Source organism: Rutidosis leptorrhynchoides, chromosome 4 (assembly GCF_046630445.1).
Source record: "Rutidosis leptorrhynchoides isolate AG116_Rl617_1_P2 chromosome 4, CSIRO_AGI_Rlap_v1, whole genome shotgun sequence".
NCBI lineage: Eukaryota > Viridiplantae > Streptophyta > Magnoliopsida > Asterales > Asteraceae > Rutidosis > Rutidosis leptorrhynchoides.
The window spans coordinates 141,593,297-141,609,640 of NC_092336.1; positions in this window are offsets into that span (position 1 = coordinate 141,593,297).

Below are 16,344 nucleotides of genomic sequence, written 5' to 3' on the forward strand. Positions count from 1 at the left end.
GAATATGAGTTGATAAATAGATTTTTATCATCATTGAGTAATGTGGATAAAACAATTCGATTATTCGAAGAGTACAAATGAAGCTAACACAAAAGATTGAAATAGGAAAAGTAAAGATTCGTCTTAACTTTTGGCAGAGTTAGGGTTTAATTTAGAAAATAAGGTGCGTCTTAACTCTTGACGTTGTCTTGGTTTAATTTCGGAATTCAAGGGATTTAAAAGAAAATCTAGGAAATCTATAAGATCTGATTCTTCGGCGAATAAGGAAATTAAGATCTCTCTAATTAAATACGGTGATCTGCCTCGATTACTCTGTATGATATTTTCATTATAAATTAAACTATTCCGTTCCATTATTTTCACCATTCCTATACTTTCTTTCTTAGTTCATGCATCTAAAAGATTGTGAAAATGCTTAATCCAGTTCTAATCCTTGATATTTTCCTAATTATCATTTCTATCATCCTTCTTTTCAATCTTCCGCCAGAAGAATCTGTTTACTTCTACTATTACCTTGGGGTTATAGTGCTTTTAATTCTCCCGTGTCTTTATGTTGCGATAAACATTGATATTCACGGTTTGTAATTTAGGCGTTGTTATCTGGCTTTATATCTCCCCTTATATTTTAATGTCCATATTTCTATTTCCTATAATCATTGTCATCCACAGTTAATACTCCCTCCTATTTGCTGCAATTTATACTCCAATTTCTATTTCGGAGCTTTGTCCCTTCGTTTCTTCTTCTTGCGATTGGGCATCTCTTGTAATGGTCCAGAATTCGCGGATATAAGTTTTAGAATGAACATTATTAATGTTCTAAGAAAGGAATGGTAATGGCACGATCTAATTTTGTTAAATTACCAGAATACCCTGGAAAAGACCGAATCATCAAGAAATATTTTCTTGATATTTTAGAGGTTTAAATAGAATACAAGAGTCGTGTAACATGTCACATGATGACGTTAGAGTCTGTGAATCATCACGTTTCATTAGAAACTCAGCATGACTTACTGTAATATAATCACGTTGATCAAGTGTCATTATATTATACTAACTCATGCATCAATTTCCAACACTACTCCAGAAGTCATTCATAATTTAAACTCGAATTTTAAAGAAATTTATAAACTAAAATGGTTTCCTTTATGATGTAATACGGATAGCACGAAGAGATAACTAATTTCGGATAAGAAGAGTTATGAAAATATCCTCAGAAATATCGAAGATATTTATGATGATATTTTGGGTTTTCTAAGTTCGATGGTTGATGAAGAAAGATTTACGCAAGATTTTAACATGAGTACGGAGCAAGATATTCGTTGAAGGTTTCATCGGATCCAGAACTACCTAGATTCTTTGAATATAGGTTATGGTCCTTGAATTTTTCATTGGTCTCCTTCGTGGTTAGCTCAATCCGTTTTCCAGTTCCAACCTTTCTGACCTTTTCCAACATACTATTCTTTATCATAAAACTTCCGACGATTAATGTCGTTTTACGGTTTTTGCTGCTTCATCAGCATTTCGATGAGTAGTTCGCAGTTCGGGGTGTTTTTCAGAAACTTCACATTCAAGCATGTAAGTCCAGATGATAGACGTTATATGTACACATATAACTGTTGGCATAGGCATGCTGTTAGATTTCAAAATACTGATTGCTAATTCCCGATGATTCGTATGGCAATTCTTGTTAAAAGATGCGGATGAGTACATGATGAGACTTCAGTAGATAAATATAGTGATTTGTCGGAGAGATTTAAACCAAGGAGCAACGAGGTTGCTGGGATGTCTGCTGGTAATATGGTAGAATATAAAAGGTTCCCTGGTAACAATAAAAGAGTAGGCATATATATCAAGTTGATGATAAGGTTGTTTCGAACGGAAAGTCGAAGTTGACTTGCTGAAGCTGTGACAAAATTGGCTACTTTGGAAAGGGATTGTAAGGTTATCTTCGGTAATAACAACGCCAAAGGAGCTAGCACAGATATGTATTAAACGTTTAATCAGATTCAGAGTATTTTTCAGGTGCATAACTATATGCATAAATCTTTTCTTTCGTAGATGAAGTGCGGTTGGTTCATCCTCTCGATTGAGGTGTTTTCAGGAATTATGACAGGTTTGAACACAGATTGTAATCGTCAAGATACAAACGAGGTTTAAGATGAAATCAAGTGGCAAACTTGAAGAAATGTTTAGTTTCATATGTTATAATCAATATTTTAATTCATTTTAATTGTCCAATGCTATTAGTCCACAGTCGATAGTCCACAGTAACAGTCCAATAATTCATATATAGTTTAATATATAATATTCGAATTAATTAATACGTATCATGACCCGTGTACATGTCTCAGACTCGATCACAACTCAAATTATATATATTATTGTAGAATCAACCTCAACCCTATATAGAGAACTCGTTCATTACTGCATATAGAGTGTCTATGGTTATTTTAAATAATATATATAAATGCGTCGATATGATATGTCAAAACCTTGTATACGTGTCCCGATATTTAAAGTGCGTAAAATAAATAACAGAAATTAAATAACGATAAATAAAGTGCGTAAAGTAAATAACAGAAATTAAATGACGATAAATAAAATTGCAAGAATATAAATTGCGATAATTAAATTGCGATAAATAAAATGTAATCAGTTAGCTAGGAACAATTAGCTAGGAACAGTTAGCATGGATTCTTAACAAAATTTCTCATAGTTAATTTGTTTGTTTCTAACAAATTTTATTTTGTCAAATGTTTTCTTCATTATGCCACTTGTTGGATTCTGATAAATCAAAATCCCAATATGAAATTGGATGAATATGGTTATTCTGTGGTGAACGGATTTGTATATCGGTGGATGTAAGTAGGATAGTAAATGACTATTGAATCTGATTCGAATAATGTACAGTGTAACTTATTAATGTGAAATCTAAATATTTCTCGGGTATTACCTACCCATTAAAATATTTTCATCATTAACAGTTTGTACAAAAGAATTTTTAATTACAATCGTTATGAAAAAATATATATACATATATATTTTCTTCAGATAGGTAATCATGGAGTTAATGAGTTAACATGATATTAATCTCATTTGCTTTTCGGTTTGAGCTAGAATAAGTAATCTCTAAAATTTTTAGAAACCACATATTCTTCGCAGAATATTTCTTCAATGAAGTTATGAATTAATACTTCGTCGTTCATTGTTGTTGGTACTCCTTGGTATCTATGGTGCGTATGACGTTGATGTTCGTGTGACAGATTGTGAAGTTGAGGTTTGCGATGCGGTTGTTGTTGGTGGTGGTGATAATGGTTATGCTGCTGGTGCTGCTGCTGGTGTTTGTAACCTTTGCACCATATTCTCCAAAGCCACTACCTGAGCGTGAAGCTCGTTGACTTCTTCTATTACACCGGGGTGATTGTCGGTTCAGACGAGTGGATAAATATGATCTAGAATTTGGTATAGTATATAATCGTGACGAGATACCCTGGAAATGAGAGAGAAAATGGTGTTTCAGATAGGTTCGCCGGTAAGTGCTTCAGGTTCTTCGTCAAGAGGGCAATGTGGTGGATGGAAAGGATCGCCTTCTTCTTGTCTCCAATGATTGAGGAGGCTACGAACCCATCCTCAATTCATCCAGAATAGATAATGACTGATTGGTTGATCCATTCCGGTCACACTGCTTTCGGAGCTTGAGTGGGATTCCATTTCGGAATCCGAGGGACTTGAACTGATGACAAATTCCATTTCGTACGATTGGATAAAGGATTTTTCGATATAAAATGATTTTCCGGCTATCGGGTGGTATTCTATTTACATAGGATATATATATATATATATATATATATATATATATATATATATATATATATATATATATATATAGATCAAAAGATTTCGTAGATTACGGAGGAATTTGCGGGATATGTCAGGCAAAGTTTAAAGTAACAGATACGATAAGATATGATTTAGCAGATACGCTAAGATATGAATTTTGTCTATACACTACTCATGCAATTAATGTAGCAAGACGTGTCTAGACTAATAATGATAAGCAGGTAATTTTCTAAGGATGATAAGCAGATGATTTTTGACTAGAAATGATAAGCAAAACTTTTGACATGCAGACACGGTCGAAGTCCAGACTCACTAATGCATCCTATCAACTTATCAGTTAGACACACTAATGCAGACCTGATTCGCTAAGACCACCGCTCTGATACCAACTTTCACAACCCGTCCTAATCTATCCGGACGAAGTCCATATTGATTATAGACGATTCGCAATAGTTGATTACATCGCGAGGTACTTGACCTCTATATGATACATTTTACTAACATTGCATTCGTTTTTAAAAGACAAACTTGCTTTACATCGAAAGTTGACGGCATGCATATCATTTCATAATATATCCAACTATAATTGACTTAATAATAATCTTGATGAACTCAATGACTCGAATGCAACGTCTTTTGAAATATGTCATGAATGACTCCAAGTAATATCTCTAAAATGAGCAAATGCGCAGTGGAAGATTTCTTTCATATCTGAGAATAAACATGCTTTAAAGTGTCAACCAAAAGGTTGGTAAGTTCATTAGTTTAACATAAATAATCATTTCCATCATTTTAATAGACCACAAGATTTTCATATTTCATAAACATCATTCTCATATCAGGAATTTCGCAAACTGCATAGAGATAAAATCATTCATATGGATTGAACACCTGGTAACCGACGTTAACTTAATGCATAGAATATCCCCAAAACAGAACCTCTCGTCTGTATAATAATCTCGAAGTACTAAAGCATTCGTACCCCGAATGGGAGTTGTCAAGGTCCATAGATCTATCTTTAGGATTCGCGTCAATCAGGGGTCATTCCCCTAAATTCTTAGGTTACCAGACTTGAAGGGCGATATTCGGTTTAATAATCCAACCATAGAATGTAATTTTAAGTACTTGTGTCTATTTTGTAAAATATTTATAAAAGCAGTGCATGTATTCTCAGTCCCAAAAATATATATTGCAAAAGCATTTAAAAGGGAGCAAATGAAACTCACCTAATGTATTTTGTAGTAAAAAATACATATGACTATATTGAACAATGCAAGGTTGGCCTCGGATTCACGAACCTATATCATTTGTATATTTATTAATATATATAATCGTAATCGAACAAATTTATATATTATATCTTTAATTATATATTATACTTATTTAGTTTGTGTATATATTCAAAATGTTTAATATCTATATATTTAGTTATATTAATATATCTATTTATATATATATATATATATATATATATATATATATATATATATATATATATATATATATATATATATATATATATATATATATATATATATATATATATAAATATATGGTTAGTATTATATAAAAATAACATTAGTTTGTTATATATAAGTATTTATATAAATAATGTTATTATGTTTGATATGTAGGTATATAAACTATTAATATAATTACAATATATGTATTAAGTATATTTTTAGGTACAAAATATTTATCTGTAACAAAAATGATAATTTTGATAAAATGATTTACTAATAATAATAACTTTCTTAATATCGATAATACTAATAATAATAACGATATTGTTAAAATTGATACTTTTGTTAATAATAATAGTAAAACTAATAATTAAAAAAATGATACTAATACTAATATTAGTAAAAATAATAATAACTTGTATTGTTTTTATAATAACAATAATAATAATCCTAATCATAATCATAATATTAATAGTAGCACTAAAATGATAAATTAATACTAATAATAACATTAATAATACTTATAGTAATGATAATTTTAAGGATAATACTAATATTAATAATTATAATAAGAATACGAGTAATTATAATGATAATACTAGTATTACTAATAATACTTTTGATAATCATAATACTAGTAACAAATATTAAAATAATTATAATAACATAGTAACAATAATAATAATAATAATAATAATAATAATAATAATAATAATAATAATAATAATAATAATAATAATAATAATAATAATAATAATAGTAATAATAATAATAATAATAATAATAATAATAATAATAATAATAATAATAATAATTAATATTAATAAGAAATGATAATAATAATAATAATTAAATACATAAAGGCTACCTTAAGAACTAGCTTGCAAAAAGAAATGTCTGAAACAGGATTCGAACCCGCGATCTCTCGTATACCTCAACAGCCCCAGAACCACCTCTCTACTTCGGTTTTTCTGATTTAAACTCTTCCCTTTTAAATAAAACCCGTTTTTTGTGATTTAGTTTATAACTAAATTTATTTAACCCTTAATTCTATTTCTTTCTCCTTCTTCCTTTAACATCGTTTACAGATTCATCATTTTGCTCTCTGTATAATACGATCATCATCTTTCCTTCTAACCTAGTTTACCTATTATCATTATAATCTAATCGAGTACCATGCATCCTTATCATCATCAAATCTTCACGTATCAGTTTATGGTATTCAGATCGAGTAGTACGAAAGGGAAACTGCAACCCAACGGCCCAACAATTAAATAACTATTTAGTCCAATAAAGCAGAAACTTAACAGCCCGTTCAGAATTTATACAGCCCATTATCTAATCGACCCTAATTAAATATCTGCAAGTGGTTTTGAGGTCGACAGATGAGAGAAGAATAATTGGAACAAAAGTGGACGCAAGTAGGTTTATTGGTTTCATGTTTGTCGGCCATACAAGTCCTACTTGTTCCATATACAATTAAAAAGGCTGTATAATATATTATTTTATATAACCAAGTTGAGAAAACCTCGATTATATGTACCACTTTCTTTATTCTTCGTTGTTAACCCCCAACAGATACAGCTGCAGCAGCATAAACAGGAATAAATAGGGGTCTGCAGTAACAGCAAGGGATGTTCACTTCAAGAAGGAAAGAAGTAACAGCGATGGCGATTGTGGTGGTTGTTATGGTGTATCAAACAGAAAACCTAAGTAGAGGTCGAAGGTGGTGTTCGATTTTGGATTCCTGTTCAAGAAGACGAAAATTTGAGGGGATTGAGAGAGGTGAAAGGTGACGGTGGTCATTGGTGGTCATAGAAAGTTCGGTTCTTTTGATGAAGGTAGTTAAATGGGTCTATTGGGATTTTTCTTTGATGGATGTGATCATGGTTGATGATTTTGTGGTTTGAACGAGATAGAAGAATGAAAGTTTACTTGTATATATAGTTTCTTGGTGGTTCTTAATGATCGAATAGCAACAGATTGTTCTTGATAGTCGATGGCAATGGGATAAAGGATAATGGTGGTTTCCAATTTTTTTGTTTCGAATGATGGAATGGTATAACATTATACAATGATAGATATCGTTTGGTTGAAATTTAATAGAGATGATATGATCGATTTGTCCATAGTATAAGTGATATAGATGGGTAACAACTTTGGTGACAATAAGTACGAGTATATTGTAGCAGGTGGATAAACAAAATATTACAACAGATATGCTTAATCGATTTTTGGATGCTTTCTGTGAATTTAGTCATGATTTGTACGAGCTGGATCATAAAGTGTCAATTACTACAGCTTGATATTGATTGAAAAAAGAATATCATTGGTGCTGTATATAAATATGTATATATTTATTTATTTAGTTTATGTATCTGTTTTATATAATTTTATTTATGAAGTCTGTATATATCTGTTTAGTTAGTTATATCAATATTTTACATGAGCTATAATATTATTTATAATATAACTTTAATATTTAACATTAATTAATATTAATAATAATAACAAAACTAATAATAATAATAATAATAATAATAATAATTAATAGAGAAAATAATAATATTAATGATATTAAGATCATAATAATACTAATAAGAATAATGAAAATAATAAAATGATAATTTTTGTAATCAAGTTAATAATACTTTTAATAACCTTAATAATTGATTAAATTTATAATGATACTAATAATGGTCATATTAACAAAGATTATAGTTTTATTATTAATTATAATAATAATGATATTAACATGGATAATTTTAATATTAATAATAACAATAACATAACAAATCAAATGTATAATTTTTAGTTTATAATTTGTAGTAATATTAATAGTGCTGATAATACTGTTTATAATAATAATATAACAACTTAATTACTTTGTATATTTCTTTTTATTTCCAATTTAAATGATTAAATTGTATCTTATTAGTTCCCATTATCGCATACACTTTTATTTATATATATATATATATATATATATACATATTTATTAACAATAATTTGTTCGTGAATCGTCGGTAATGGTCGAAGGTTAAAATAAATACATGGACAAAGTTCAAAATTTTAAGACTCAACATTACAGACTTTGTTTATTGTGTCGGAAACATATAAAGATTAAGTTTAAATTTGATCGAAAATTTTCGGGTCGTCACAAGATCATAACTCAAAGTATATATATTTTTGGAATCAACCTCAACCCTGTATAGCTAACTCTAACATTACTGCATATAGAGTGTCTATGATTGTTCCAAAAAATATATATAGATGGGTCGATATGATATGTCAAAACATTTGCATACGTGTCTATGGTATCTCAAGATTACATAATATATTAGAATACATGTATAATACAATATAAGTTAGGTAGGATATGATTAATATAAATTTGTTACAATATTTCCCGTAGCTACAACAATCAAAAAATATCCAATCTTGTTTTACCCATAACTTCTTCGTTTTAAATCCGTTTTGAGTGAATCAAATTGCTATGGTTTCATATTGAAATATATTTTATGAATCTAAATAGAAAAAGTATAGGTTTATAGTCAGAAATATAAGTTACAAGTCATTTTTGTAAGAGGTAGTCATTTCAGTAGAAAGAACGACGTCTTGATGACCATTTTGAAAAACATACTTCCACTTTGAGTTTAACCATGATTTTTGGATATAGTTTCATGTTCATAAGAAAAATAATTTTTCCAGAAGAACAACTTTTAAATCAAAGTTTATCATAGTTTTTAATTATCAAACCCAAAACAGCCCGCGGTGTTACTACGACGGCGTATGTCCGGTTTTACGGTGTTTTTCGTGTTTCCAGGTTTTAAATCATTAAGTTAGCATATCATATAGATATAGAACATGTGTTTAGTTGATTTTAAAAGTCAAGTTAGAAGGATTAACTTTTGTTTGCGAACAAGTTTAGAATTAACTAAACTATGTTATAGTGATTTCAAGTTTAAACCTTCGAATAAGGTAGTTTTATATATATGAATCGAATGATGTTACGAACATCATTACTACCTCAGGTTTTGTGGATAAACCTACTAGAAATGAGAAAAATAGATCTAGCTTCAAAGGATCCTTGGATTGCTTGAAAGTTCTTGAAGCATAATCATGACACGAAAACAAGTTCAAGTAAGATTTCCACTCGAAATAAGATTGTTAAAGTTATAGAAATTGAATCAAAGTTTGAATATGAGTATTACCTTGTATTAGAAAGATAGATTACTGTAAATAAAAAAGATTTCTTGAGGTTGGATGATCACTTACAAGATTGGAAGTAAGCTAGCAAACTTGGAAGTATTCTTGATTTTATGAAACTAGAACTTATAGAATTTATGAAGAACACTTAGAACTTGAAGATAGAACTTGAGAGAGATCAATTAGATGAAGAAAATTGAAGAATGAAAGTATTTGTAGGTGTTTTTAATCGTTGGTATATGGCTTAGATATAAAGGATGTGTAATTTTGTTTACATGTAAATAAGTCATGAATGATTACTAATATTTTTGTAATTTTATGAGATATTTTATGCTAGTTGCCAAATGATGGTTCTCACATGTGTTAGGTGACTCACATGGGCTGCTAAGAGCTGATCATTGGAGTGTATATACCAATAGTACATACATCTAAAAGCTGTGTATTGTACGAGTACGAATACGAGTGCATACGAGTAAAATTGTTGATGAAACTGAACGAGGATGTAATTGTAAGCATTTTTGTTAAGTAGAAGTATTTTGATAAGTGCCTTGAAGTCTTTAAAAAGTGTATGAATACATATTAAAACACTACATGTATATACATTTTAACTGAGTCGTTAAGTCATCGTTAGTCGTTACATGTAAATGTTGTTTTGAAACCTTTAGGTTAACGATCTTGTTAAATGTTGTTAACCCATTTTTTATAATATCTAAATAGATGTTAAATTATTACAATATCATGATATTATGATATATTAATATATCTTAGAATGATATATATATATATATAGTTAAATGTTGTTACAACGATAATCGTTACATATATGTCTCGTTTCGAAATCATTAAGTTAGTAGTCTTGTTTTTACATATGTAGTTCATTGTTAATACACTTAATGACATGTTTACTTATCATTTCATGATTAAACATAGTGTATCAATATCTTATTATGATTCATATGTATTTAGTAAGACGTTGTTATAACGATAATCGTTATATATATCGTTTTTGAGTTTTCTTAATTCAATAGTCTCATTTTTATGTATATACACAAAGTTAAAATACCTAATGAGATACTTACTTATCATAATATCATGTTAACTATATATGTAGCCATATATATGTCATCATATAGTTTTTACAAGTTTTAACGTTCGTGAATCACCGGTCAACTTGGGTGGTCAATTGTCTATATGAAACCTATTTCAATTAATCATGTCTTAACAAGTTTGATTGCTTAACATGTTGGAAACACTTAATCATGTAATTATCAAATTCAATTAATATAAATAAACATGGAAAAGTTCAGGTCACTACAGTACCTACCCGTTAAATAAATTTCGTCCCGAAATTTTAAGCAGTTGGAGGTGTTGACGTATCTTCTGGAAATAAGTGCGGGTATTTCTTCTTCATCTAATCTTCTCATTCCCAGGTGAACTCAGCGAACCTTAACAATTGGTATCTTGTTTTGTTTAAGTCTTTTAACCTCACGATACATTATTTCGACGGGTTCTTCGACGAATTGAAGTTTTTCGTTGATTTGGATTTCGTATAACGGAATAGTGAGATCTTCTTTAGCAAAACATTTCTTCAAATTTGAGACGTGGAAAGTATTATGTACAGCCGCGAGTTGTTGAGGTAACTCAAGTCGGTAAGCTACTGGTCTGACGCGATCAATAACCTTGAATGGTCCAATAGACCTTGGGTTTAATTTCCCTCGTTTACCAAATCGAACAACGCCTTTCCAAGGTGCAACTTTAAGCATGACCATCTCTCTAATTTCAAATTCTATATCTTTTCTTTTAATGTCAGCATAACTCTTTTATCTACTTTGGACGGTTTTCAACCGTTGTTGAATTTGGATGATCTTCTGGGTAGTTTCTTGTATTATTTCCGGACCCGTAATCTGTCTATCCCCCACTTCACTCCAACAAATCGGAGACCTGCACTTTCTACCATAGAGTGCTTCAAACGGAAGGTGTTGATCCCAACTGTTTCCGGAAGGTGTTGTAGGAAAATTCTGCTAACGGAAGGTGTTGATCCCAACTGTTTCCGAAATCAATAACACATGATCGTAGCATGTCTTCAAGCGTTTATATCGTCCTTTAGCTCTGCCCATCAGTTTATGGATGATAAGCAGTACTCATGTCTAGACGAGTTCCTAATGCTTGCTGTAATGTCTGCCAGAATCTTGAAATAAATCTGCCATTCCTATCAGAGATTATAGAGATTGATATTCCATGTCTGGAGAAGAATTCCTTCAAATACAGTCGTGTTAACTTCTCCATCTTGTCATCTTCTCTTATTGGCAGGAAGTGTGCTGATTTGGTGAGACGATCAACTATTACCCAAATAGTATCAAAACCACTTGCAGTCCTTGGCAATTTAGTGATGAAATCCATGGTAATGTTTTCCTATTTCCATTCCGGGATTTCGGGTTGTTGAAGTAGATCTGATGGTTTCTGATGCTCTGCTTTGACCTTAGAACATGTCAAACATTCTCCTACGTATTTAGCAATATCGGCTTTCATACCCGGCCACCAAAAATGTTTCTTGAGATCATTGTACATCTTCCCCGTTCCAGAATGTATTGAGTATCTGGTTTTATGAGCTTCTCTAAGTACCATTTCCCTCATATCTCCAAATTTTGGTACCCACATTCTTTCCGCCCTATACCGGGTTCCGTCTTCCCGAATATTAAGATGCTTCTCTGATCCTTTGGGTATTTCATCCTTTAAGTTTCCCTCTTTTAAAACTCCTTGTTGCGCCTCCTTTATTTGAGTAGTAAGGTTAGTGTGAATCATTATATTCATAGATTTTACACGAATGGGTTCTCTGTCCTTTCTGCTCAAGGCGTCGGCTACCACATTTGCCTTCCCTGGGTGGTAACGAATCTCAAAGTCGTAATCATTCAACAATTCAATCCACCTGCACTGCCTCATGTTCAGTTGTTTCTGATTAAATATGTGTTGAAGACTTTTGTGGTCGGTATATATAATACTTTTGACCCCATATAAGTAGTGCCTCCAAGTCTTTAATGCAAAAACAACCGCGCCTAATTCCAAATCATGCGTCATATAATTCTGCTCGTGAATCTTCAATTGTCTAGATGCATAAGCAATTACTTTCGTTCATTGCATTAATACACAACCGAGACCTTGCTTTGAGGCGTCACAATATATCACAAAAACATCATTCCCTTCAGGTAATGACAATATAGGTGCCGTAGTTAACTTTTTCTTCAACAATTGAAACGCTTTTTCTTGTTCATCCTTCCATTCAAATTTCCTCCCTTTATACGTTAATGCAGTCAAGGGTTTTGCTATTTTGGAAAAATCTTGGATGAATCTCCTGTAATAACCAGCTAGCCCTAAAAGTTGGCGTATGTGTTTTGGAGTTTTCCACTTTTCAACAGTTTCAATCTTTGCTGGATCCACCTGAATACCTTCTTTGTTCACTATATGACCGAGGAATTGAACTTCTTCCTACCAAAATGCACACTTTGAAAACTTAGCGTACAGTTTTTCTTTTCTCAGCAACTCTAACACTTTTCTCAAATGTTCTTCGTGCTCTTGATCATTCTTCGAGTAAATAAGTATGTCATCGATGAAAACAATGATAAACTTGTCAAGATATGGCCCACACACTCGGTTCATGAGGTCCATGAACACAGCTGGTGCGTTAGTCAATCCAAACGGCATAACCATAAACTCGTAATGACCGTAACGCGTCCTAAAAGCATTCTTCGGAATGTCATCCTCTTTCACCCACATTTGGTGATATCCAGAACGTAAATCGATCTTCGAATAAACCGACGAACCTTGTAGTTGATCAAATAAGTCGTCGATTCTCGGTAATGGGTAACGGTTCTTGATGGTAAGTTTGTTCAACTCTCGGTAGTCGATACACAACCCGAATGTACCATCTTTCTTCTTGACAAACAGAACAGGAGCTCCCCATGGTGATGTACTTGGTCGAATAAAACCACGCTCTAAAAGTTCCTGTAACTGACTTTGTAATTCTTTCATTTCGCTGGGTGCGAGTCTGTATGGAGCACGAGCTATTGGTGCAGCTCCTGGTACAAGGTCTATTTGAAATTCAACGGATTGATGTGGGGGTAATCCCGGTAATTCTTTCAAAAATACATCGAAAAATTCTTTTGCGACGGGAACATCACTGATGTTCTTTTCTTCAGGTTTAACTTCCTCGATGTGTGCTAGAATGACGTAACAACCTTTTCTTATTAGTTTTTGCGCCTTCAAACTACTTATAAGATTTAACTTTACGTTGTTCTTTTCTCCGTACACCATTAAAGGTTTTCCTTTTTCACGCATAATGCGAATCGCATTTTTGTAACAAACGACCTCTACTCTCACATTTTGCAACCAGTCCATGCCAATTATTACGTCAAAACTCCCTAACTCGACTAGTATTAAATCAATTTTAAACGTTTCATCCCCCATTTTAATTTCTCTCTTCCGACATATATTATCTGCTGAAATTAATTTATCGTTTGCTAATTCGAGTAAAAATTTACTATCCAAAGTCGTCAATGGGAAATTTAATTTAGCACAAAATTCTCTACTCATATAGCTTCTATCCGCACCCGAATCAAATAAAACATAAGCAGATTTATCGTCAATAAGAAACGTACCCATAACAAGCTCCGGGTCTTCCTGTGCTTCTTCCGCATTAATATTGAAAACTCTTCCACGGACCTGCCCATTAGTATTCCCCTGATTCGGGCAATTTCTAATAATGTGACCCGGTTTTTCACATTTATAACAAACAGCGTAGGTATTACTTGCTCTGACACTATTCGTTTCGGCATTACTTGTTTCGACATTATTTGTTCCTTTAGTTCTGTTAACTTTGGTCCGTAGACCTCACACTTTGTCGTACTATGACCATTTCTTTTACACCTGTTGCAAAATGTCATGCAAAACCCCTGATGATTTTCTTCACACCTATGACATGGCTGTTTTTGATTTTTGTTGTCGTTGTTGTTATTGAGGTTATTGTTGGGGTTGTTATTGTTGTTGAAATGGTTGTTGTAGTTGTTGTTGTTGTTGGGATGTTTGTTGTAGTTATTGTTAGGATTGCGGTTATTGTTGCGATTGTTGTTGCGGTTGTTGAGATAGTTGTTGCGATTGTGGTTGTAATTGTTATTGTTGTTGTACTGGTGAGTCTTGTCATCGTTTTCCTTCCACTTCCTCTTGAGTTATTTCGTGTTGGCTTCTTCGGTCGCCTGCTCTTTAATTCTTCCCTCAATCTGATTTATGAGTTTATGAGCCATTCGACTTGCCTTCTGTAAAGAAGCGGGCTCGTGTGAACTCACATCTTCTTGAATCCTTACTGGTAACCCTTTTACAAATGCGTCGATCTTCTCTTCTTCATCTTCGAATGCTCCCGGACACAATAGACACAACTCTGTGAATCGTTGTTCATATGTGGTAACGTCGAACCCTTGTGTTCGTAACTCTCTAAGTTCTGCCTTGAGTTTATTGACTTCGTTTCTAGGACGGTATTGCTCGTTCATCAATTGCTTGAATGCCGACCACGGTAGTGTGTAAGGAGCATTTTGTCCTACCTGTTCAAGATAGGTGTTCCACTACGTTAACGCAGTTCCTGTGAAGGTATGCGTAGCGTACTTAACTTTGTCCTCTTCAGTACACTTACTTATGGCAAACACCGATTTGACTTTCTCGGTCCACCGTTTCAATCCAATTGGTCCTTCGGTTCCATCAAATTCCAAAGGTTTGCAGGCAGTGAATTCTTTGTAGGAGCATCCTACACGATTTCTTGCACCGTTAGCTGCATTGCTAGATTCAGAGTTATTGTTGGTATGTAGCGCAGCCTGTACTGCGGCTATGTTTGCAGCAAGAAAGGTACTAAATTCCTCTTCGCTCATATTCATGGTGTGTCGAGTAGTCGGTGCCATTTCCTTTAAAATAGCCAACTGAATCGAGTTAATCATACAGAATATTAAGAGTAGTCAATAGTATTTCGTAGGACGACTCTATTGAGTCGACATCAATCGTCGATTTATTGGCGACTTGACTGACTTTTAGAGCCTAAATTAAATTCCAGGCAGGATTTAAAACCCATGAAAATTTGATTCTACCATTTTCATAGCGTCTATTATTATTATTATTATTATTATTATTATATTTTATTTAAAAAAAAAAAACTTTTCCTACTTAAAGGCCGGAGGTCCTCTCGGAAGCAATCTCTTTATCCGTCGAATAAAGAGAGGGATGACTTTCTCTACTCTTGAGAGTGTTACACTCTGGGTGGAGAAATGACTTGTCTTTATTCTCGGATAGGGGAAGGATTGTCTACATATCACCTCCCCCATACACCACTCATGTGGTATTGGGTTTGTTGTTGTTGTTGTAATAGTATTTCGTAGCAAAATATGAACTCATTTATAAAAACTTTTTCTTCATATTAGCGTTTTATAAGTTTAAATTCGGGTACTACCTACCCGTTAAGTTCATACTTAGTAGCTAATATACAATTCAACTACTACAATTCCATATGAAAAACTGATTATAATAATATATCACATATAAATATTCTTCAAACTTACAACATCGCTATATTACATATAACATGAAATATAGTACACTTTGATACATGACAGTTTTGAAAATAAATCTAGTTAATACGCAAGTTGTTCAGCAAAGGAAATAAAGATACGTAATTCATAAGTCCAGAAACAAGTCATGCATTCTGGTTTTACTAAGACGACTTCCCATCCTTGGTCTTGTGGAAAATAATCGTTATGACCATTGGCTAGGCAGCATGTTGTAATGTCGTCAAAAGGACGAG